The sequence below is a fragment of the Theobroma cacao genome, chromosome 7 (assembly GCF_053813885.1).
Source record: "Theobroma cacao isolate CCN51 chromosome 7, ASM5381388v1, whole genome shotgun sequence".
In the NCBI taxonomy this organism is placed as follows: domain Eukaryota; kingdom Viridiplantae; phylum Streptophyta; class Magnoliopsida; order Malvales; family Malvaceae; genus Theobroma; species Theobroma cacao.
The window spans coordinates 15,339,436-15,363,492 of NC_142645.1; the positions used below are offsets into that span (position 1 = coordinate 15,339,436).

Genomic DNA, 24,057 nt, shown 5'->3' on the forward strand with positions numbered 1-24,057 from the left:
TTGGTTTCATCACAATCCTTTTGAATAAAACTGGTGCATTATTGAAGAATCGCCATTGACCACCCTCCTCACAAAGGATAGTAATGATATCATCCTAATTCTCATGCTTAGTCAAATATTGACTATGCCCATCGTTTTCAATATCAGGAGTTTCATAAAATTCATTGATAGCATGGCTTGAGAATAGAACTAATTTACCTTTCAAAAGAACAAAATCATTAGTAGCTTTAACAATGTTTGCGTAAAATTCTCTTACTAGAAGGATACTTGCAATTGATGGTGAGGCACAAAATTTTACTAGTGGCGACCATCAATCATTGGTTGAAGGTCAAGGTGAGTAATCAACCCTTGATCCCATCCTCGTTCGATTATTGCAATTTTGTTTGCAAGAGAACTTGCATGTCCAGCCACAGCATCACCTGACACAAATCTAGTATGATCAAATGAACTACTGGAATTTTGTCTTGATCATTTCGGTGCCATTCTGAAATTTCCTACAGTTAGCTCTCAACCAAAAGAAAAGAAAACTACCAACAAAACAAAATAGACCATCACTAATATTAGTTCATATGTCTTCTTATTATAAAATAACACCCATAGTATCAAGTAAAGATCCACTAACTACAATACTTTTACTCTATAAGGTATAAAAAAAATAATTTAAAATCAAGAAACTTACCCATATTCCCCAATTTCAACTTATCTTTGAAATTTAAAGCACAAAACCAAACAATCTACCATACCCATAAAATAATTAAGCACAATATCACAAAACTCATCAATAACCATCACAAATTTTCAAAAAAATAAAAATACGAAGTAAGTCAACAATAATAAAAATAGAAAAAGAAAAAAGAAAAGAAAAAAAATAAAGAAGAAAAAAAAGAAGAGAAAAAGAAAATAAATAAATAAATATAAAATATTGAAACTTACTTGATATTTGGAGCAAATATGTTGAAAATATGTACGGCTAATGGGTAAGGAAGAATAAAGATAAAAGGGGAATAGTGGTGATAGGACAAGTAGAGGAGAGACAAAGAGGGATGGGGGGTATATATAAGGGTGGTGAGGGGTTTGGCAGCCCAAAGAAAGGAGGGGATTGAGTTTAGGTAGTGGGCTGCCCAATGTTGGTAGCTCATTGGAGGGTGTAGTGGGCTGCCCATTGTTGGTAGCCCACTTTAGGGGGGGTCGCAGCCTACCCCATGTGGGAGCTGTGGCCTAAGTCACAAAAGGCTACTAGGTTGCGGCCTTGCTATTGGAGCGTAGTGGCCTGCGCTTCAGTAGGCCCTACGGGGAGGCCATGGCATCGATGGTTTTTTTTTTAATTTTTTTTGTGTGGGTTGCCTAAAGTTGGCAGCCCATAACACGGGGCTGTGGCCTCCCTTTAGCCCTTCCCCCTAAATTTATTTATTTATTTTTTTAATATTTTTTTATGAAGGGCTATTATGTTCTTGTAAAATAAAAATAAAATATTAATAATTAATAATGGAATAAATAAACATAATTAAAAGAAAATAAAAGAAAGTAGGTGAGAATGCTTGGGTTGCCTCCCAAGAAATGCTTAATTTATAGTTTTTGGCTTGACTTTCTCTAGTTTAAATTACGTCGATAAGTGTGATTAAGGACCTTTGATGATCAAAATCGCCACTCCAATAATGTTTTAATCGTTTCCTATTCACTTTGAAGGTTGATTTATCATCAGCTACCTTTACTGCTCCATAAGGATATACTTTCCATCACAGTGAAAGGTTTAGACCAACGAGATTTCAGCTTTTCAGGAAATAATCTCCAACAAGAATTGTAGGAGAACATGTTGGCTAGGTGCAAAACTTCTCTTTTTGATTTTCTGGTCATGCCATTGTTTTGTCTTCTTTTTGTAGATTCTTGCACTCTTATAAGGTTCATGACGAAATTCATCCATTTCATTGAGTTGCAAAAGATGCTTTTCTTTGGCTGCTTGAAGGTCAAAATTAAGCATTTTAATTGCCCAATATGCCTTGTGTTCAAGCTTGATTGGAATATGACAAGCTTTGCCAAACACCAATCTATAAGGAGACATCCCAATTGGAGTTTTATATGCAGTTCTATATGCGCACAAAGCATCATCTAGCTTTTTCGACCAATCTTTTCTAGAAGGACAAACAATCTTCTCCAAAAATTTTTTTAATTGATGATAAACAGTGGCTATTTTGTGCTTGACTCCACATTTGGCCAAGGTTGCCTCAAAATTTTTGTTACATAAGTGAGTCCTTTTATCACTAATTATGGCTTTAGGTGTACAAAACATGTGAAAATGTTCCTTTGCAAGAAGTTTATCACTACCTTAGAGTCATTCCTTGGTAATGCAACAACTTCAACCCATTTAGAGACATAATCAATAGCAACCAAGATGTATTCATTATTGAAGGATGGAATGAATGGACCCATAAAATCAAGTCCCAACACATAAAAAATTTCAACTTCCAAGATGTTGTTTAAAGGCATCTCATGTCTCCTAGATATATTGCCTATTCTTTGACATCTATTACATCTTTCAACAAAATTATGAGCATCCTTGAAAAGAGAAGGCCAGTAAAAGCCAATTTGTAGAACCTTTGTAGTAGTTCGTTTCCTTCCATAATGTCCTCCATAATCAAATGAATGGCAATGATGAAGAATATTTTCAAATTCTTCTTCAGGAACACACTTTCTAATGATTTGATCTCCACAATACTTGCAAAGAAAAGGCTCATCCCACATGTAGTATTTGACATCACGCAAGAATTTTTTCTTTTATTGAGAATTAAATTTAGGGGGGAAGAGTTTACTCACTAGATAATTCACAACATTAGCATACCATGGCAAATTTTTTTGCTTCTCTATATGAAATAATTGTTCATTAGGAACGGTCTCATTGATCACTGTTGAATTCCCAATGTGCTCATTATTCTCCAATCTCGGTAAATGATCTACCACTTGATTTTCTGTACCTTTCTTATCTCGAATTTCCAAGTCGAATTCTCGAAGTAAAAGTACCCATCTTATCAAGTGTGGTTTTGCATCTTTTTTCTCGATCAGATATTTAATAGCTGCATGGTCAATGTAAACAATAACGTTAGTACCAACAAGATAGGAGCAAAATTTATTGAAAGCTAAAACAATAGCAAGCAACTCTTTTTTGGTTGTGGTGTAATTTGGTTGAGCCTCATTCAATGTTCTGCTAGCATAACAAATAAGATGCAAAATCTTCGTTTTTCGTTGGCCCAAAATTACGCCAACTGCATAATCACTAGTATCACACATTAATTTAAAAGGAAGATTCCAATCAGGAACAGTGATAATAAGAGCAAAAATTAATCTCTTTTTCAATTCAACAAAAGCATCATGGCAAGCATCATCAAAATTAAAAGAAGTATCCTTTTCTAACAAATTACGCAGTGGTTTAGAAATTTTAGACAAATCTTTAATAAATCTCTTATAAAATCCAGCATGTCCTAAAAAACTACGAATACCCTTAATAGAGGTGAGAGGTGGAACTTTTTCAATTGTTTTAATTTTTGCTTTATCTACTTCTAAACCTTTACCAAAGACTCGATGGCCTAAGATTATGCCTTCTTGCACCATAAAGTGGCATTTTTCCCAATTTAAAATTAAATTAGTTTTTTTGCATCTCTTAAGTACTCTAGTAAGATTAAATAGACAATCATCAAAATTATCCCCAAAAACTAAAAAATCATCCATAAATACTTCCAAAACTTTTCAACCATATCAGAAAAAATTGCCATCATACATCTTTGAAAAGTAGCTGAAGCATTACAAAGTCCAAAAGGCATTCTACGAAAAGCAAATGTTCCATAAGGACAAGCATAGTGGTTTTTCCTTGGTCTTCAAGAGCAATGGCAATTTGATTATAATCAGAATAACCACCCAAAAAATAATAAAAATCTTTACTTGCTAGTCTATCAAGCATTTGATCAATAAAAGGTAGTGGGAAGTGATTTTTTCTAGTGGCTTTGTTCAATTTTCTATAGTCCATACATATTCTCCATCCAGTTATAGTTCTAGTGGGAATGAGCTCATTATTTTCATTAGAAACTATAGTCATACATTATTTTTTAGGGACACATTGGACTAGACTTACCCATGAACTATAAGAAATAGGATAGATAATACCTGCATCAAGCCACTTGATAATTTCTTTCTTTACTACCTCTTTCATGATCGAATTCAGCCTTCGTTGATGCTCAATGGTTGCTTTGTTATTTTCTTCCAAAAGGATTTTATGCATGCAAATTGATGGACTAATTCCTTTTATGTCTGCAATGGTCCACCCAATTGCTTTTTTGTAGTCTCTTAAAACTCAAGGAGTTTATTTTCCTATTCATATAAAAGAAAAGAAGAAATAATTACTGGTAGTGTAGAAGAATTTCCCAAAAAAGCATACCTTAAATGATTAGGCAATGGTTTGAGTTCAAGTGAAGGAGTTTCTTCAATGGGAGGTTTGATTGGTGAAGTTGTAATTGATAATTCCAAAGGCTCAAATTGGGATTTTAGGAGACGTGAATAGGCATCAAGATGGTTAGCGTATTCAAAAACTTTTTCATCAACAATATCACATAAAGAATTCAAAGAAGTTTCTAGTGGATCTTGATGATTTTCGATAAATTCATTATTCGTTATGACATCCACCACATTAATTGAGAAACATTCATCATGTTCATTGGAAAATTTTAAAGCTCTAAAATACTAAATGTTGCCTGTTGATCTTCAACCCTTAAAGTAATCTCACCTTTTTCCACATCAATTAAAGCTCAAGTAGTTTTCAAGAATGGTCTAACAAGAATGATCGGTATTTCATGATTGTCTTCCATATCAAGAATAATAAAATCTACAGGAAAAATAAACTTACCAACTTTTACCAAAACATCTTTGACAATACCATTAGGATAGATGATGGATCGATCAGCAAGTTGTAAAGTCACAAAAGTTGGCTTAATCTCTTCGAAACCCAATTTTTTATAGATGGACAATGGCATCAAATTTATACTTGCACCCAAATCGCATAAAGCTTTAGCAAAACAAAAAGCACCAATAGTGCATGAAATAGTAAACCTACCTGGATCTTTAAGTTTTGGTGGAAGCTTATTCTAAATGATGGTAGTGCACTCTTCAGTAAGTGCAACAGTTTCAAACTCACCTAATTTTCTCTTTTTAGACAGGATGTCTTTTAAGAATTTAACATATCTTGGCATTTGTTCTAGAGCTTCAGCAAAAGGAATATTAATATGTAATTTTTAAACACATCAATAAATCTCTGTAATTTCTTGTCAAGTTTTTCTTTTTGAAATCTTTGAGGAAAAGGTGGTAGGGGTGTGGGAGCAGTTTTTAATTATGATGTTTCTTTTGAATTTCCAATAGATTTTTTAACCACAATTTCTTTTTTAGCACCTTTTTTAATTTCTTTCTCATCAAATTGAATTGAAATTTTAGAATTTAAATCCTTACTACTTACCTCTTTTCCATTGCGAAAATGAATTGCCTTACAATGTTCCTTACCTTCTCTTCTTGGGTTCGGTTCAATATCACTTGGTAAGGTACCATGAGGTCTAGTATTTAAAGCATTGGCAAGTTGAGCCAATTGTGTCTCAAGATTTCTAATTGAAGCTACTTGATTTTGAATTGAGGCATTAGTCCTTGTCATAAATGCATCGGTCTTTGCTATGAATGTATTAGTCTTTGTCATGAACTGCATGAACATATCCTCCATTAAAGGCTTTTTCTTTGACATAGGGGCTCTAGATGGAAATGCAGGATGAAAGTTTGACTTACTCGCTGATGAAGACCCTTGGTTATTAGTCCATGAAAAATTAGGATGATTCTCCCAACCAGGATTGTAAGTGTTGGAATAAGGATTGTTTTGTTGCGTATTTCCAACAAATTGACAAGATTTAGAATAGATGGGACAATTGTCATTGAAATATTCTTCCCCAGAAAATTTACATGTCATAAAGGAGTTCTTAATAGCATTAACACTCAGTTTATCTATCTTCTTTGAGAGGGAAGCCAATTGTGTAGAAACAGTGTTTATCACATCTAATTTATGAATTCCAGCAAATTTTTTTGTACCTAATTTTTCAGATGGCCATTGATAATTATTAAAAGCTATCTCTTTGAGCAAATCAGAAGCCTCTTCAATGGATTTACTCACCAGCTGCAACATTAATGGTAGTTCTAAAATATCCCAACAAACCGTTATAAGAAGTCTGAACTTATAGCCACTTAGGTAATCTATGGTGAGGACACCTTTTTATCAAATCATTATACCTTTCTCAAGCCTTATATAGTGATTCAAAATCACATTGCATGAAAGAAGTGATATCATTCAGCATCTTTGTTGACTTAGCAGATGGAAAGAAGTTTGCTAAGAATTTTTTAGCCCAATTGTTCCAAGTCTTAATGGAACCAGCAGGAAGCAAATTTAACTAATTCTTTGCTTTATCTCTCATTGAAAAAGGGAAAAGCCTCAATCTTATGGCAACATCAGTAACACCATTAGCCTTGAATGTATTGTAGATTTCCAAGAAATTTACAATATGAGCATTCAGATCATCATTAGGCAAACCCCCAAACTGAACAGCAGTCTAAATCATTTGAATTATTGATGGCTTAATTTCAAAGTTGTTGGCTTGAATAGGAGGTCTTCGGATACTAGAGTGGAGATTTTGTACTCATGGGATAACATTATCCCTCAAAGGCTTGGTCTCTTCCTTTTGTTGATCAACCATTATTTTACTTGGAGTAAAAACTTTTTAATTTTACCTCCGAAGTCTTCAAAAAGTCTTTTCGATTTCTGGATCAAAAGGAACAATTTCCAAATTTCGACCTCTTCGCATACAATGACCAAAAGTATCTGAAAAATTAAAGAAAAGAAAAGTCTATAATAAAATTAAGAATACTTGGTATTAATATTAACAAGAAAGAACTAAAAACCAATTCCTTGGGAACGACGCTAAAAACTTGTTGTTCAATGTTTTACCCACGCAAGTATACATATCGCAAAGATAATATAGTAATGAGTAAAGTGTCGATCTCATAAAGAATTGAATTATTTCTTACTGTTAACTACTAAAATTCTAACACCTTAATTTTATCAAAACAATTAAATTTAAAATTATTAAACTGATAAACTGAAACTAAAATTAAAAAGTAAATTTTTTTTATAAAACTCACTTAACTACTAGACCTAAGAATATGATGTCCCTTAATACTTCATCTGATTATTGTCTTTCTCTCTTAACATGGTTTACTAGATCAAGTTGCTAACCTAGAGTCCTAAATTATTTACAAGCCCCTGTCGAGTTTATCATAAAAATACCTCTCCCAATTAATTTACTACATGTCTATGCAAATTAAATTGAAGAAAGATTCATTAAGTTCGTGCTCTAATTTTGGCTAGTATGGCTTATAAGTGTATGTCTACCCTATATGCAAATCAAATCACCTAATCAACTAACTCTTCAAAAAAAAAAAAATCACCTAATCAACTAAGTGCATTGATCATACCCTATTCTATTTAAGGTCTACCTAAATCTCCTTCGTCAAGGTTTAACCTAGGTTTCCAACTCAATTTAATTGGTGATTAGGCAATTAGAAGCATTAAGAATAGAATAAACTAAATAGCTTAAATCCATCAAACATAAGCAAACGAGAGATAAATAAATTAGACCACATGTTGAGTTCAATCATAATCTTAGATTAAAAGTTTAGTTCCCCATCAAGTCACACATCATCATTGAATAAAATTTAAACATTAAAAACAAAACCAAGAGAATAAGAGAATAAAAAAGATAGAAAAACTCAAGAATTGTATTCTTGATCTCTAAATCTCCTTGAATCTTTCAAATTCTTCTTAGCTTCAATGACTCTATAGCCGAACTCTCAACTGTAAATCTAGTGTTCTTTTTTCCCTCAAAGTCCTCTGAAAGGTTATTTTTATAGGGCTTTAAAGTTAGGCCAAGTTCGGTGAAGAAAGAAGTCAATTTCAACTAGGATTTCCTCATCAGACTATGTGGGCTGCAGCCTTGCCCAATTAATTAATAGAAATCGTAATTGCTTTAGGACTACTGAAATGCATTAATTTCAACAAGATATTTGACCACCTTCCAAGCCGAACTGGGTGAAGTAGTAAACTTAAAAATTGAATCCTTTTTTCTTATCTTTCCAATGGTCCAAGAATCACTTCATTTGAAGCTCTGTAGAGAAAGTTATGGTCGAAATACCAAAACATGTGCAGTGTAAGTTTGCACCTTGAAATTGCTCACCTTCTTTCATCAAACACCTAAAAAAGCACAAATAAGTCAGTAATAACCTATCTTAACCACATGAATACCAAATTAAGCATAAAATTAACTAAGATTAGATTGACTCACCTAAAATAGCTAATTTAAAATAATTAAATAAAACCTACTAATTTTTATGCATTGTTACAAGAATAAGCTAAATTACTATCAAAATTAAGCCCAAATAACTCTATATCACAAAGTTATCACATTGTCCTCTAGAGCAGAGGGGGCAACAATTTTTTAAAAGACAAAAATCTCCTCCATTGCCCAGAACTGCAAGTGAAATGTAACTATTATCAAACCGTAAATGATAAACGAGTGCAATCATAAATTATTATATCAAAAGGAAACTAAAAATTGTTACGTGGCAATATCTGTATCACCCACGTGAATTTGTAAATGTTGTATTGCAAACGATTATCCTTTTACAAGTTTTAGGCAAGCACTTCGAACCCCTTCAATAGGTAGTCCTTGATCAGCCTCTAAACATAGTGACCCCAAAGAAAGACATTCCAAGTGTCGATGTCCTCCACCAATGACAAGAGCCAAGGCATCACCTATCTACGTTAGTCTTGACCAAATAAAATGTTATTCGTGATCAAGACGAGTGCCATCTTGCTCTCATCTCCTAGTCGCTGAAAGTTGCCTCCTCATAACGTATCAAACAACACCTGCAGCTTAATGTTCTGCTACCCATTCCAGTATCTCACATGAATTTCATCAGGAACAACCTCATATGGTCCTGTGAATACATCGGGCATTGGGCCAAACTTGAGTTCGGCGATAAGGCAGAACTCCTACTTTAATATATGCACGTTGCTCTTGCTAATGACAAACCATAACTTATGGTCCATTGACTCTGTCTTACTGATTTGACGAATCATGATGTTGTTGGTCCAAAATAAATGTGCTAGAGGGGGGTGAATAGCACAATTTGGCTCTTTCAAAAATTAGCTCTAAGTGGGAACCAATGCAAGTGAAAAAAAGGAATGAAAATAAAACAAAAACAAAGAAGATAACACAGCAAAATTTAAAGTGGTTCGGTCCAAGACCTACATCCATTACCTTGATTGTTCAACTAAGGATTTTTCAATCAATCCACTAAAAATGGTGAAATTCGTAAGCTTTCACCAAGCTTTACAATGGCTTTTACCAGACTTAGCTAAAATATTTCACAATGGTTTTTACTGGGATCAACCAAAACCCAACATGATTTTTCAAAGGCTCAACCACAACCTTTCACAATTTTCATTTTCACAAGCTCAACCAAAACCCAAAGTGGTTTTTCAAAGGCTCAACCATAACTTACAATAATGGTTTTTCACAGGATCAATCAAAATCCAACAACTAACTTTTCAAGGCTAAGTTAGAACCTATACACTCAATCAAGCAATCCAAGCTTGAATAAATCTCTTAGAGTGCCTTACACATTCTAAGTAATCAAGAAATGAAGAAAAGATAAAGTAAAATTGATCACCTAGCTAATCTAAGATGTACAAAACTAAGCTCAAACACTTTTTCAAAGGATGGGAGTGAAATACAAGTGTAAAGAGAAGGTTTTTGGTCTTCTAAGCTCAAAATCACTATAGATGGCTTCTCTCTTTTCTTTTTGACTGTTGGAGAGGCTTTAAATACTTGCAAAATCAATTTTGGCCGTTGGAGATAGAAGCTAGCCGTTTCTAGCCATTATTTTATCTTCTAGTATTCAATTCAAATTTTCTGACAGAATGATCTTAGTCGACTAACTGCGCTCTTAGTCGACTAAGTTATCTCTCTCTTCTGAACCCAGTTTTTGGCAATGAGCTCTTAGTCGACTAAGTTGTCTCTCTCTTCTGAACCCAGTTTTTGGCAGTAAGCTCTTAGTTGACTAACTTCCTTCTTAGTTGATTAAGTTGTTTTTGTCTTGAAGTCCAGATTTCTAGCAGTATACTTTTAGTCGACTAACTTACTTCTTAGTCGATTAAGTTGGTTCTGTCTTGAAGTCCAGATTTTTGGCAGTAGACTCTTAGTCAACTAACCCATTTCTTGGTCAACTAAGTCTTTTCTGCTTCTCAATCCTCTTGAGCCCGCCAACTTTTAATTTGAATTTTAGCTAACTAACACCCTTCATCATCCGATTAAGAGGCTTCTGTTTTATAACTCAATTGTAGCTCTTTCTTTTTTTATTGTTTAACCAATTAACCCATCTTGCAACTGAACAAGCATCTTGCTTGCTTACAAATATCAAATATATTAATGATTTAAGCTTTCTCCTACACACTTAAATAATATAATTAGACATCAATGAATGGGAATATTTTGCTTTCATCAAAAACATATAAAGTCAACATTCTCTATCTCTTATTTTTTATGATCACAAAACACTCCAAGATTAAGAATGCAATGTCTATGTTCAATATGAATGCTTCAAATCTTTATGCATAATGAAGTGCTCCCTCTTAGTCAATTCATCTACTTTTCTTTACATAATATTCAACAAAACCAAAATTGAGCATCACACACATAAATTAAACATGAAGACCTATTTAACTCTATTTGATTTAGTCTTTCTTCTCTCCTTTTTCTTTTTCATCATTAAACAAGATATTCAACACCCCTCCTTAATGAGTGCATCAAGATTTTCTGAATGAGAATCATAAGCACTCATACACTTAACACATACAAGCTTATAGATATAGTTCAATAACTTTAAGAGTCAAGCTTGTGTCAATGTAGGAACAAGTGTATGGGAGTTAAATCATCTCAAGAAATTGTCAAAGATTACTCGAATAATGCTCAAGAAAATTTGATGATTTTCTCATAATCAAAACTATAATAATTTTAAAGCTAACAGATGTTCAGTGGTAGACCAATGCAAAAGTAAGCTTGTGGATATATGTACTGCAACATTTCGAAGCACGCACGATTGACTGCATCATACTCCTTTTTCTCTTAAAGAGTCTTATTGATGTAATGCAGTTACGACCACTTACAATGAGTGTTAATGGAGACCTTGATTGCCCATTTCTCCCTTAGCACAACAAGCAAACTGTCAAGATCATCATATTGTCTGAACTGCATTTGCAAAATATGGCACACATGCACATGTGAGTTAACCCATAATGTGCAACACTGTATACTGAAGAAAGAAAGAAATGTTGTTACATTCTATGTATACCAAGTAAAATGTTGTTACACGCTATGCATACTAGGTCAAATGTTGTGACATGATGGCTGAGCCATGTCGTGACACGTCAACCATGTCATGTCATGACACACTAATCACTATAATTACTGTCTCGTTACATGAACTTCCCTAAAATACCCAATGTGGTGACACAATAACCGTGCCATGTCGTGACACGCCAATCATTATAATTACTGACTCGTTACACGAACTACCTTAAAATACCCCATGTGGTGACATGCCGAAAACACCAAAAAATAAGCTAAAAACCCCAAAAACCAGTTAACCCACTACACATCAAATCAAATGTTGTAGTTCATGTTTCACAAAATGCAAACGCAGACCCCCTTCAAAACTTTGGTATGACCATAAACCATGTTAGAAAAAAAATGTTGTAGTTCTTTCCTTCCACAATTTACCCAAAAACTGTAAAACCAAGAAGAAAACAGTCAAAACATAACAAATGCAAAAACATGAACATATCACAGCAACCCAGCAAAAAATGAACTAATAGAATAAAGTTTTAATTTGAAATTGACTGATCTCTTCACTAACAATCGACATTGTTGCTATGATGTCGTTAAGCTTGCGAAGAATGAAGTCGAACACTTTGGTCCCTTTGGGAATGAAGAATGAATCAAACTCTTTTAATTCCTTCACACAAACATTTGCAAATTTTGAAAAAAATATATAATAAAATGAAATGGCCTTATAATATTCATTTAGTTGAAGTTCAAACTGTTTCCTTGTTATTTGTTTGCATTTTTTTTTATTTTAAACCATGGAGTGTCACATATTCAAGTTATGGCATGTCACATATATGCTCACCATACTATGTCACAGATTCTCACCATGTCGTGCCATAGTTTCTAACCATGCCGTGTCACAGATTCTCACCATGCCATCTCACACGATTTCAACATGTTGTGTCAAAGATTTTCACCATACCGTGTCACACATTCCCACCATGGCGTGTCATTAACTCTAAATCCTACAGTGTCACAAATTCTTATCGTGCAGTCTCACACATTCTCACCCTGTCGTGTCACAGATTCCCTCTATGGTGTGTTAGAAACTTTAAACCTTGTCGTGTCACAACCATGTCACATATGCTCATCATGCTGTCTCACATATGCTCACCATGGTGTGTCACATATTCACACCATGGCATGTCACATTCTCACACTGGCGTGTCATATATTCTCACTATGTTGTCTTAAATATTCCCTCCAAGTCGTGTACATATTTTCACCCTACCGTGTCACATATTCTCTCCATGGTGTGTTAAAAACTCTAAACCCTGTTGTGTCATAATCATGTCACATATTCTCACCATGACGTGGCACACATTCCCACCATGCCGTGTCACATATTCCCACCATGGGGTTTCACAAACTCTAAACCTTGTTGTGACACAACCGTGTCGCATATGGCCTGATGGAGCACGACGAGTTCGTGCTTTGGATTCACATCTTCCTCCTTTCGATTCACCACCATATCAGGGATTTCTAGTTTCACATCATTCTCAAAGCTTTGGATTCATCATGACCAGTTCCTCGTTCGGTTTAATATCACCTTTCTTGTATGATCTAAACACCATGTTCAAAATATTTAAAAAACCATCTCTTGTTACATGATTTTGTTTTGCATAAGCTTCTTGAAAAAAGAAATGGATGTTTTGCACAAAATTAGAAGGAACAAATTCTGTGCAGATTTATTTTCCCCAATATGCGCATGTATAAGAGTGCGCGTCAATGAAGATGTCTCATTAATGGCATTTTTGTCCCAAAATCTCTTCTCTTGCCTTAAAATAGTTAAAATTATCTAAAGGGTTATTTCCAAAAATATCTTATATTTTAGGGTTAAGAAAAAAATTTTACCTACTTTTTTTCCCAAAACAAATTAAATATATGTAGTCTCATGAGAGTTGGATCTTTAATTATTATTTGCATCTGTCAGAGAATTCAACTGGTTAGATTCTTGTATCTTGTCTTGACATGTGGACATTTATTCTTGTTGGAAATAGCGAAGAAACCTGGAAACCAAGAACAACTATGCATGAGTGGCTTAATTGACCATAGAGTGGAATCATAGTCCAAGAAATGATGTCGCCACTTTCTTGGGCCACTAGTGGACACCTGGGAATCTTTCATCTATTGTTTGTAGTAAAATGATATTGCAAAACTTGTAATTTTCACAACATAAAAAAAATTATTGTTTGTTGCGAAAACATTTCTTATAACATAATTATTTGTAACACCTTATAATACTATTTAAGGAAAACAAAAAGAATTTTTGATGCCAGATGTTTCATTTCTTGATGTGAAATTGTTGGGGACAAATGAAATAAATTTGCATGACAGAGCTTGTGAGTGCAAATTGTGTCTATTCATTCCAATGAATCAATCAAGGAATAAAAATATGGGTCAACTCTCATCGAAACTATTACTAGTAGCTAATAAGTTTTTCTCTTGTTTGCAAGTGGGAGGAATGGATGGTTTACATGACTCCCTTTCATTACTTTTCTATACATTACTTTTACACTTCTTTATTTGTCATTTATAGGCTTGGCTAAGTCTGGTATAATAGATTGTGATGAGCAGAAAAGTAACAGAAAGAAATCCAAACTATAAAAGAGAGAGCTTTTACTTTCTGGAAGGTTTAGATAAAGGAACTAAACCAGTATTAAGTCAAAAGTATGGGTTGCATACATACCACATTTCCTTCTACAACATCATGGCTAGTTTATATTTTGTTTACCTCATCAATGCTCTATCCTATATAGGGTGTTGTTTTTTTATTTTTTTGTAAAGGTAGGATCGACACAACATATTACAGATCAAGTGTGATGAATAGAGCAAGAGGAAGTAATTTCTCATAACTGTACGCTTCCACTTCTGATATGCATTGACCTAGAAAATATACATAGCAAAGACTTAACAAACAAGCTTTGAACAGTAGCTAGGCACAATATTACATGCTAATTATTACATAAGTCATTCACTAGATAGAACTGTCATAGACTTGACAGTATGCAAATGTCATAATTCAAAAAGTAACTAAGAATAGACTTTTGTTTAATAGCATGACTTGTGATGCAAGTCTTAATTCAACACTCCTCCTTAAGACTTGTTTTTCAGACCCCAAGCATTGATCTCAGCTACTCAAACTTAGTCTTAGGTATGGCTTTGGTGAATATATCTACAATCTACATATTAGAGTTGCAATGGTTGATCTTCACTTCGCCAATTTTTTTAGCTTCTCTTATGGCATGAAACTTGACATTGATATGTTTGGTTCTACCATAATCGACTAGATTTTTCACAATTGCTATTGTTGATTTATTATCAACAAACAACTCTATAGCATTCGTTTGATCAAACTTCAAGTCACCAATTAACTTCTACGCCAAATGGCTTGGTTAGTGGCTACAGCTGCATACTCTGCTTCAGCAGTAGATTGGGCCACAACCTCTTACTTTTTAAAATTTCAATTGAAAATGGCACTTCTTAGGTGAAAAACATAACCTGAAGTGCTGTTTGAGTATTATACACTACCAGCCCCATCACTATCACTGAAACTAGTGAGTTTTATGTTATCTACATGTTTGAAATATAGACCAAAGTCTAAAGTCCCCTTCAAGTATCTCAAAATCCTTTTTGCTGTTGCAAGGTGCATAGCTATAGGATTTTCCATAAACTTGAATAGAAAACTCATTGAAAACATGATGTCCGGCCTGGAACCATAGATATATAGTAAACTACCTATCAAAATTCTATAATAAGGATCATATAGCTTTTGAGAGTCAGTTGTAGCAAACATTTCATTGACCACCATAGGAAAGTCCACTAGCTTGTATTGACTCATGTTCAACTTTTTAAGCACTTCAACAACATACATTTTCTAACATAAGAAAATACCATTAGCATTCTGATCAAGTTAAAACTTTAGAAAATACTTTATTTCTCCCAAATCAGACATCTCAAACTTAATATTCATTGCAGCTTTGACTCTATTCAAAAATTCTTTATCAAAACCTGTTACAAATAGGTCATCGACATAAAGGGAAACTATGACTTTTACTTGGTCATTGACCTTGTAGACATACAATGTGGGCTCATTTGGATTCCTTATAAACCCTTTGTTGCTTAAATATGAATCAATCCTACTGTACTAGGCTCTAAGAGCCTGCTTAAGTCCATATAGGGCTTTATGTATCTTATAGACCATGTTATGCTTACTTTTAACATCATAGCCTTTAGGTTGGTCTAAATATATATCTTCTTGCAAAAAACCATTCAGAAAAGCTGATATAATATCCAAATGTAGAATTGGCCAACCTAAACTTGCAGCTAAGGTAATTAACAATCTGATTATCTCAAACTTTGCAATTGGTGTGAAGGTATCACTAAAATCCACTTCAGGTAGCTGAGAGTGTCATTTCACTACCAACCTAGCTTTATACTTGTTGACAAAACCATTAGAGTTGAATTTGGTTCTAAAAATCCACTTTGCACTTATGACATGCATAGTGTCAATTCTTTGAACCAAAGACGACATACCATTCTTAATGATCATATTCATTTCTTTATCCATAACAACTTTCCAACAAGCTCAATTACGAGCTTTTGCATAACTTGTTGGATCAACAATAGCCATATTACATTGATTATAAATGTCATGTAATGTCCTCGTACCTTTTACAGGTATCTCAATGTCATCAGGATCTTTATGATCTTCTAGAACAATATTAGGAAAAAAATCTGAGCTGAGTAGTCTGTTTCTAAAATCATTAATATCATTTGAGTCCCAATTCTAGTGAGCTTCCTCATTAAACTTAACATCTCTGACCACTTGCACCTTTCTAGTCTTCACATTGTATACCCTATACCTTTTGGACTGCATGATGTAACTTATGAGAACTCTCAACTCTGATCTTGGCTGCAATTTACCTCCCTTTGTTGCTGGTACATGGATATAACAATACAACCAAAGATTCTAAGATGGTGCACAAAAGGCTTGACATTGTGCCAAGCTTCATAAGGTGTCATGCTATCCAAGGCCTTTGTTAGTAGTAATTTTGCAAGTAAACAACAATGTTAGTTGCTTCTGCCTAAAAATGCTTAAGCATTGATTTTACAAATAGCAAGCATTTAGCCATGTTTAACACTGTTCTATTCTTCCTTTCACAAGTTCCATTTTGTTGGGGAGAATGAGAGGTTGTAAACTGATGCCTATTGCCTAATGCTTGTAGCAGCTAAGAACTCATCAAATTTCATAGACGAGTACTCCCCACCATTGTCTGTTCTGAAGATTTTAATCTTACAGCTTGACTCAAGCTCAACTTATGCCTTGAACTTCTTAAATAACGAGAAGACTTCTGACTTGAACTTAATAAAGAAAATCCATGTCATTCTAGAGCAATCATCAATGAATAATAGAAAATATTTGCTGCCTTTTAATGATTCAACACTCATTGGACCACACACATATGAATGTACCAATTCAAGCTTTTCCACAACTCTCCTGGAACTTTTCAAAGGGAATGGCATCCTAGTTTGCTTTCTTAAATGGAAAACTTCATAGATATTAGTGTGTTAATGTATAGAGGGCATTTTTGTCACTAAATCATCATATTTTAGTAGCTTCATTGCATAATAGTTGCAATGCCCAAATCTCTTATGCCATAGCTCAAACACATCATGACTATCCTTCCCAATAGCATTTAGACTCATGTGATGCCAATATGGTGGAAAACATTTGTTTCTCTTCTTGACAAACATTAATACATTGCTTGAAGGCTCAATGACAATGCCTTCTTTATTTTTAAACAGCAAGGTATAGTCATTATCAACCATTTGACCAACACTAAGTAAGTTCTTACATGCTTGAGGCACTAGAAAGACATTTGAAACATATTTGGTTCCATTTGATGTTGTCCCTTGCCAATGGCCTTTAAAAACTCTCAATTGCTAATTATTATCCTTGCACATTTATTTTGATCAATTGTAGTGAACAAGGATGCATTAGCTGATATGTGGCTTGAAGAAGCACTATCAATTAACAAGGTCTGATATGACTTTCCCATTTTGCCTTCAGATGCCATAAACAACAACTTTTCTGTTGGCTTAGCTTCCTCTAATACTTTAGATTGCTAGTTTTGTTGAGTAGCCTTATTTTTGTATACTTTTTCTACATGGCCTAATTGATTGCAGCTTCTACATTTAACATTAGGTCTAAGCCAACAATATTACTCAAAGTGGCTAGTCTTTTTGCAGTATGAACATGCTGCAAAATTACTATTTTGACTTGGAGTTGTTTTTCTTTCTTTGTTCCTTTTGTCTGTTGGTCCCAATTAAATGTGCTAGAGGGGGGGTGAATAACACTTTTGGCTCTTGGCAAGATGAGGAACAAATTCGAAAAGTAATGAAAATAAAAATAGAGTAGACAATGTGTAGGAATTTAGAGTGGTTCAATCCAAGACCTACATCCACTACCTTGATTATTCAACCAAGGATTTTTCAACCAATCCACTAAGAACCGGTGAAATTCACAAGCTTTCACCAAGCTTTACAATGGCTTTTACCAGGCTCAGCCAAAACCTTTCACAATAGTTTTTCCCAGGCTCAACTATAAACCAAAGTGGTTTTTCAAAGGCTCAACCACAACCTTTCACAATGGTTTTTCACGAGCTCAACCAAAACCCAAAGTGGTTTTTCAAAGGCTCAACCACAACCTACAATAACAGTTTTTCACGAGATTAACCAAAACCCAACAACTAACTTTTCTAGGCTAAGTTAGAACCTATACATTCAATCAAGCTAACCCAAGCTTGAATAAACCCCTTAGAGTGACTTGCTCACTCTAAGTATTCAAGAAGAAAAGAAATAAGAATGTACCTATGTTCACTAGCTTGATCTGAATGGTACCAAGTGAAGTGCAGAGAATATTGCAGAGAATTTTTACTATTTTGAGCTCTTTTTGTTCTTGGAAGCGTTCAATTCTTCATTTTTAACTGTTAGAACCCTCTTTTATACTTTGAGAAACAACTCTGATGGCAGTTTGACAGTTTTCTGGCTGCTGAAAACAGTTGGGAGTTGGTTCTAGCCGTTAATCTATCTTTTAGTGCAGAGTTTAAACTTGCAGGCAGAATGCTCTTAGTCGACTAACTGATATCCTAGTCGACTAAGTCGTCTCTGTCTTCTGTTCCCAGTTTCTAGCAGTTATGGCAATGTGCACTTAGTCGACTAACTCATTCCTTGGTCGACTAAGTTGGTTGTGTTTCTCAATACTCTTTAGCCCGCTAACCTTTGATTTAAATCTTAGCTAACTAACTCTTCATTAATCGACTAAGAGGCTTCTGTCTTGTTGATTAATTGTAACTTCCTTCTTCATATAACTTTTAATATATCCTCTTCGATATGTGCATTTGAAGGATTGATTAAACATTTGCATATAATTTTTGTCCTGCACACTCAAGTAGAAATATTAGACACAAATGAATGGGATGTTTTATTATCATGAAAAACTAATGGAGCCAATATTGTCACCTTGGAACTTTCTGTTACTATCATGAAGGACATTTTTGTCCATAAACTTGGCTTGCAAAGCTGTCTCAGTATGCTCATCAAGCTTAATTTGTCTCCTTGTTTCAGCATCTTGATGGGCATTTACCATTGCTTGCACTGTCATTAAGGTGAGGTCTTTTTACTCTTCAAGAAATATAATCTTTGACTTAAATCTCTCAAGAATACTCATGAGCACAGTTTTCATAGTTCTTGCATCTGAAAGCTCAGCTCCCAAAAGCCTAACTTGGTTGACTATCTTCATGAGCTTATCCACATAATCCTTCACAAACTTATTCTCCTTCATCTTCAACATTTTAAATTGCCTTATCAAATTTAGAATCTGCATCATCTTAGTTCTGTCTAGCCTTTGAAACTCTTCCTTGAGTTTATCCCATGCTTCCTTGGCTATTTCACAAGCCATTATTCTTGCCAATATAGGTTTTGTTATAGCAGAGTGAATATGGGACAATGCCTTGTACTTTTTGACTACTTTTTCACTATGCTATCTTATTTGGTTTATGGTGGGATTGGCTCTGAGCTCAAGGGTTTCTCCTCCACGTTCAACAATTTCCCAAAGGTTAAATGCTTAGAGAAAAGCCTTCATTTTGACAGTCCATGACACATAACCCTCACCATTGAAGATGGGTGCAAAGAGACTTGCTGTACTGCCACTTGATACCATACTTTGCCAAAGGAAGGTTGTTTATGAGCTATGAAGGTTTTTGAAGCTTGCTAACAAGCCTCTAAGATCATTAATGCTCTGATACCATGTTGTTTTTTTTGTAGAGGTAGGATCGACACAACATATTAAAGATCAAGTGTGAAGAACAGAGCAAGAGAAAGTAATTTTTCATAATAGTAGGCTTCTACTTCTTATATGCATTGACTTAGAAAATATACATAACAAAGACTTAACAAACAAGCTTTGAATAGTAGCTAGGCACAATATTACATGTTAATTATTACATACACCATTCACTAGACATAGTTGTCATAGACTTGATAGTATGCAGCTGTCATAATTCAAAAAATAACTAGGGATAGACTTTTGGTTAATAGCATGACTTGTGAGGGTCTTCAATGCAAGTCTTAATTCAACATGGGGTTGAACAATGAAGACTTCACACAATCTTTGTTTGCCTGACTTTGAATGCCAAACCAATCGCCAAATTGATACATTCGTGTAACGCATCTTGTCATTGCCAATGCAGTATTGGCAAAGCCAATAGGAAGAGAATTATGAGCAATAAACTTGTTAAGCTTTTTCCATGAGTCACTTACTAAACCTTTGACGTGATCTCGTGCTTCTTCTTCACACACGCCTTCCTGAATCATGTAACATTGGATTGAATTTGCTGTCTCTCCTCTTTCCATCTCAAGCTTCAAAATTGTCCCATAATAACAAGTCAGAAGAAGCTCAGTTTTTTCTGAATGGATAAGATTAAGGTTCGCATTCTCTCTCTCTATCTGTGGCCATAGCCAAAGGGGTTGGCAAAGCTGTACTTATGCCCTTTGGATTTTTAAGTTCTTAAAAGTTGAACACATCACGTTATTAGTTTAGTAGTTAAGTCTTTTTCCAAAATAGAGAAGTTTTCAATAATAGAGGAATTAAGCACCGAGTTATCACATACCTTGCAAGTTGTTAAATCATCCAAAAGTCGGGTAATAAAGGATGGCCAATAAAATAACTCAGATTCAGACCAATTCTCGAAGAATTCTAATGGCAAATGTTCTGTTTTGGAATCCTCTAGTACTCCAAAAAAGGCATAGGCCAAGCCTGTAGCAAGACCGATTGAGATCCATCAATTTTGAAAATATTCATCCAGAGTTGGCATGTATCCATCATAAAACCATCCTGCTTTTACATGCAATGATCTTGTGTAACACACCCACTGCAATAGTCATAATTAAACAAGATATAAGTTAAAAAAAATTAATTAGTTATTTTATAATTTATTTTTCTCAAACTGTATATCTTGGTTCAATTCCATATCACAAAACATCATTAATTGAATCGATTGCCAATTTGCATCTGGGTATATCAACATAATTTGTTTAGATCAAATGCTAATTGCTATCCATATATATGTGTGTGTATTTTGTTCCTTATTTAATAAGTCAATTGCAACTTGTGTTTTCAATTTTGATAACATTATACGTACTTGATCCTTGATATAGGGTAGAATATCCAAGCCAAGATCTTTTGAAGCATCCTGAACCATTTCATTGACATGGTCGTACATGCCTGAGTAGCATACTTTCATGTACTCTGGAAGTTCCTCCATAGCCTCAAGATCCCACCTGCACGGGGAAAAGAAAATTTTCGGTAAGTTAATTATGGCGTAAATTACCCTTTTTAATCACTTTAAATTTTGATATTTGTACTTTTATCATCCAACTCCACCAATATTTATAAATGTCATTAATTTAGTCCCAATTATCAAAAGATAATAAATCTCTTACGAGACATATTTCACATCAGTTATTCCATCACATAATAAGAAAGAAATTTTACAAAAAAAGATTATTTTAAAAAAATATTAATTTTTTATATTATTAAAAATAAAATAAATCTTGTAAAAGTTAAATAGATTATTCAGGCGTAATTATAAATTAAGAATTTTGAGTGAGTATGCCTAGATGCACGTAGGTCAATAAAGTACCTATTGATTGCGTCCATGTACTTGCCAAGCTCATCAATTGATCCATATATGTCAAATACATCATCTAATACTGTTGCTAAACTTCCAAATTTGGTCAGGTTCCTCCTACATTTGTACAAATGTGGGTCAGGAACACTCCCCATTGCCCAAAAGTAACACTCAACTAACCAATCTCGTGCAAAAGGTAGCTTGTCCTTCATGTTCAGGTCCTTCCACCACCTGTCCCATCAATAGCAAGTACATATACTTAACCCTACACTAGCCTCATTTATGATGGTTGCACAAAATGATCAGCACCTTGGGTCAAAATTCAAAAAGTAGAATAAAGACTAGTACAAATTTTATTAAAGAGATAAAAGCACATATATAACAGAAATCAGGCAAGAACAAGCGTGAGAAGACAGTCCTTAAGAAGCTCCAGAGCCCCAACTGGATGAGCGATTGGCTACAGCCTACAAGCAAAAAACCTGAACGGAGAATTCCTACAAGTAAAGCAAACTAATCCAAAAGCCAACCTCAAAACAATAAAAAAAAAAAATCAACAGGAACTTGAAAAGCAATGAGGTTTTATTTTTCTCAGTTTACAGTTTCTCAAAGATTTACGAAGTGCTAAATTTTAAAGAGAGATATATCTTACTCTGCCAGTTCCTTTAGCTCCTTAACGTAAACCGACAGCAAGAGATTGAAGTCCAACTTAGCAAGTTTGAGCAAATCCAAGTTCCTTTTACTATCCCTTTGGTAGATATTGACGAAGTTTCGAGCTTCCATTCTTGGCAACCTCCAATATAGTGGAACTTGAAGTGATTCTTTCACTTGCTCCGCTAATTCTTTCCCCAACTTCTCCATTGCCAATTCTAGATGTTTAGTACTAAATTTGTTGGCCTCCTCCAGAACATCTTCTCCATGCAAGCCAAGGTAAGAAGCTTCATACAAGCTCAACAGCCCAGCCACATCTTCTCCTAAGCTGTCTTTGAACTTTCCATCACTGTCCATGAACTTGTTAAACACATCTGATTTTTCACCATGAGTACGTTACATATATACAAGGTGATAGTAATTCGAAGCTCAGGCAAATTTAATTTTGGTATTATGTATCATTATAAGTTAATCCGAGAAGATTACTTTTTATTGTATAACTCAAAATTTCCATCTCCACTATCATTTTATAATAGAGAAAGATTCAGAGACTTTTAGTGTTTTTTTTCCGAATTGTTTGAGGTATATTCATATGATAAAAACTTGAAGTTCAACAAAGTACTATACAATAAATTACCCGAGTTAATGGAGAAACCATTCTGACGCAGGAGCCGAAATTGAAGGGCGACGGTGTAGAGATCATTGACAATATACGGATGAACATGATCAAGAACCTCCTGGATCTCTTTTGCAAAGTGTTTTGCCACTCCTAGTCGCTGAATTGTGTTGATCAGATCTAATTTTTCTTCAGGTTCATTTACGGATGTAAACAAGCGCTTAGCAGTTTGTTTCAGCTCCTCCAGACGAGTGCCATCACTCTCATACTGCGAAAGCAGCCAGAAAAACCTCAAATTAAATATAAAGGAGAGCCAAGCTTATGCTTCGAATGAGACACTTACCATATAGGGAAGGCTAAAGGACTTAATGAATTCAGGATCCCAAACGGTGGGGAGATAACCGGCGGATCTTCGCTAATTCACTTGCACTACATTAGAGTCCATAATTGTTCTCAAGTATAGAACAATATTATGACTATGGCTCTTTCTGGCTACCTTTTCTCACTAGTGTGGTAAAATGGCTAGGTCTATTTATTTCCAAGGTAGCACCACTGTTCTTCACATGGTGGAAATAGTTATTTGATAATAAATAGGCTCCAAATGTTGGTGCATTTTAGAATAAAAATAACTACTCCCTTCCCCACTTGCTGTATGTACACAAGAATTTTGACGTGTAAAGTGTACATAGAACTAATTTAAAATCTTTTCTTTTCATTTTTTTTTCAACATCCACAATTCTAATCCATTTAATTAGTTGGTCGCTTGTCCAAATCATCTTGGATTTCACTTGGACTGTATAAGGGTCCATTATGATTTTCGAGGACCAAAATATCACTGATCTTTGTGAGAAAATTTCAAATATATAGAAAAATACCATTCCGTGATTTACATTTTCTAGTGAAAGTTCATCAACTTCTAATTGTGGAATGCAAGTTGTATAACACTAGTAATATTTTTCTTTAAAAATTTTGTTTGTTAGAAGAGATTTACCCAAACAAAAATGAAAAGTAAATTTTAGCATAAAATTTGTCACAATTGAGGCCATATTCCTAAGAATTATGAAAAATTCTGTATAAGTTTGATAAT

The 24,057-nt window shown here is 34.3% G+C and overlaps 1 pseudogene across 1 annotated transcript; it reads right to left on the reverse strand.

Annotated features, from left to right (window-relative positions):
* Positions 1–19,927: 19,927 nt before the first annotated feature.
* LOC18594744 (putative terpene synthase 9) lies at positions 19,928–23,503 on the reverse strand (annotated as a pseudogene). The gene is made up of 7 exons (XR_016027651.1): positions 23,314–23,503; positions 22,992–23,238; positions 22,356–22,728; positions 21,719–21,937; positions 21,218–21,356; positions 20,687–20,947; positions 19,928–20,435 (listed from the first exon to the last, which is right to left on the reverse strand). The product of XR_016027651.1 is annotated as a putative terpene synthase 9 (transcript).
* Positions 23,504–24,057: the final 554 nt, after the last annotated feature.